This window comes from Mus pahari, chromosome 1, assembly GCF_900095145.1.
Source record: "Mus pahari chromosome 1, PAHARI_EIJ_v1.1, whole genome shotgun sequence".
Taxonomy (NCBI): Eukaryota; Metazoa; Chordata; class Mammalia; order Rodentia; family Muridae; genus Mus; species Mus pahari.
In genome coordinates this window covers 124,486,669-124,489,742 of record NC_034590.1, presented here as the reverse complement: position 1 = coordinate 124,489,742, position 3,074 = coordinate 124,486,669, and the positions used below count along the sequence as shown (strand labels likewise).

At 35.8% G+C, this 3,074-nt stretch overlaps 1 pseudogene; it reads right to left on the bottom strand.

Annotated features, from left to right (window-relative positions):
- Positions 1–2,470: 2,470 nt before the first annotated feature.
- On the bottom strand, positions 2,471–2,803 carry LOC110338306 (annotated as a pseudogene).
- Between the last annotated feature and the right edge of the window lie 271 nt (positions 2,804–3,074).

Here is a 3,074-nt window from a genome sequence, read left to right as displayed (position 1 = left end):
GGATGTTCTGTTTAAAAGATGTGATGTTCTGTACCTGTTCTTGGAAGTCCTTGCCTGATTGATTTTGTATTTTCCTGTGCCAGAAAATTAAGTTAATTGCCAGTTGTTCTGTATATAACTGCCTGCCTTTGAACAGCAAAACGCATTCAGACGCATATAGCTTTACTGTGTGTGTCTGTCTGTCATTTCACACCGCGACCAGTGCNTTCCTGCATACCAAAAGACCCTGCTTCACCCACGGGTGTGTGTTTCGACTGAGTCGGTCCATGGCACTCCTCCTCCTCCTCCTCCTGCTCCTCTTCCTCCTCCTCCTCCTGTCTCTACTTTCTGTTTTGTACCCGTGGGAAGGAAGTCACTATACATAGCCATTTTTTAAAGAGTTAGGATTTGTGATCCTCCTTCCTGGGGTAGATATTCCTAGAGTGTCTACATAATTCATTAGGCTTATTCTGCAATTGGAATTTCTGTCTTCTTATTGACTCTTTTATTCAATTATTAGGAATATCAGTAAAGGCACTGAAACTGTGCCCCACTGTCCTATGCACATGTGTTTTGCCTCCAGCCCTCTTCATATTTGTGCATCCATGCTGACCTCTAGTAATGAACTGTGCCCACCAAATTCCAAACCTCTTTGTAGAAATTTGAACCCAGAGCTTTATGAATCCTAAGCATGTCTGTAGTACTGAGCCACCCTGCTAGCCCCTGAGAATTTTAAGTAATATATTCTTTACTTTTGTATCTATGTCTCCTGTATCATCTTAAAAATACTGAATTAAAATACGGCAAAGAAATATATGTATATTTGGTAACCTGCATAGATAGATAGATAGATAGATAGATAGATAGATAGATAGATAGATCTATAAATATTTGTACCCATAACCATTTGTATCTACAGTAAATTATAGAACCATCATAGATGTCACCAAATCTGATTCATAACTGCATAGAATATTTCAGCATCTTCTCAAGGCACCTCTGTAAATTCTCACTCCAACTTTGGGAAACATAGTTTTTTTTTTCTACCACATCTCAGTAATTTAGTTAGCTGATTAATCAGAGTATAGATAGATAAAATATAGATGATACATACATACATACATACATACTACAAGTATAGATACATAGACAATAGCTATTTAGATAACTGCATGGATACATAAGTAATAAATGCACACATAGATATATGCAGTTATATGTATAAACATGATGATATACACAAACATATAAATGTTATATACATAGATAAATACATATATACACCCATAGATAAATATCTGCTATAGATAAAAATATATAGATATAGCTACAGAGACATAAATTCACAGACATACATATTATAAAGATATATAATAGATATTTTTATAACTTCATGACTATATGCCTAAATATATAGAAGATAATATACAGCAGTAGCATGCATGGCAAAATTTTTCATCTGTACTTGGATGAAAATAAATGTTTTATTAACTTAACAACGCTCCTGTGCAATTCTTTTGCTTTTATCTGACATATGCCTTTCCCTTCTAAAGTTGAATCAAGGATTCCACCCACGCCACACACACCCCAATTGAGTGAGAGTCTTTTTTTTTCCAAATTACAAAACAGAAGGAAAAACAGGCATTCTGTTTCATGAAATAATTTACATACATTCATGTAACATGATTACATATAGAAAATATGAACGAAATCAGCAATATTATCTTATTCATACTATTTAGTGAGAGTCTTAAAACATTTGGAATGGTTACACAAATAATAAATTCTCTTAGAATAACCCACATTCATGCTGTCTTCTGAGCCTTTGAGTTCCTAATGATTTTGTAAATTTGTATAATTTAAAGTTCATAGTGTGATATTTACTGGATTTAACAGACAGTGTAATGTCATTTGTCTACTAGAGTATCTACTGTAAATATATTCACCTGATATAATTGTCATGTCTCAGGTTTACTGCCTCAGTCTGCTAACCTAAGCCTAGTCCTCGAAGTTTCTAGCCTCCATAGAAGTCTAGAAGGATTTTAGCCTTTGAAACTAACTTACTGATAAATAAGGTCACCCTTTCTTGTTCTTTTTGAGCTCTGGCCGGCTGGTTTAAAACTCCTGTCTGAGCTAACTGGTTCAATCTGGCTTTTTTCGGGTGCTTACTGAATTGTTCTGCTTATTCTCATACTAACTCTGGTAATCTGTTCTAATATTCTACCTCCTTCTTCTTTGGCTCATTCTGTTTTCACCTGTATCTATCTTGTGTGATCAAATATCCTGCAACAATCTACAGAGTAGTTTGGCTGTTCTATTAAGTCCCCATTCTGTCCTTTTTTCTTCCTGAATGGTGGTGACCATCCATCTTCTTATAGTCCTCATAGTTTTACCTCTCCAGAATGTCACATAAATAGAGTCATATGGCATGTACCTTTTTTTTTTTTTACAAGAGCACAAATCTACTTTTATTTATTTACTCTCCATTAATTTAAATCTGGGATGGATACAGCATCACACGAATTCTGTGTCCAATGGCCTTTGCAGGAAGGTTGCTTCAGAATTTGGCACAAACCATACCACGGTTTCCGTGGGCCCAAGTTACTTTTCCCCAGGTCACTTTGGTTTCATTTGATTTGCCTCCAGGAGTCACTGTATTGTTTTTTGCTTTATACACATAAGCACATCTCTTGCCTAAGTAGAACTCCATTTCATCTCAGGCATAAACACCTTCAATTTTAAGAAGAGCCGTGTGCTCTCTTTGATTTTGGAGACTTCGCATGTAGCCAGCAAAAACAGCTTTGCACAACAGCCTTCAAGACATATTGCTTTTAGAAGTCCTGTTCCCAGCAGGCCTCCACAGGCACCAAGATGGGGGAAAGGGCATGTACCTTTTAAGACTGCTAATAGACCACTAATGTTTCTTGTGTATTTTGTGGGATGATAGCTCATTTCTATTCATTACTGCATAGTTCTATGTTATTTTCTACAACTTGTTTATTTACTCTCTTTTGCAAGAGATCTTAGTTGCTTCCAGTGTTCTGTGATTAATGAATAAAACTGCTGCAAAACTCTATGCTTTGGTTTGTGTATGA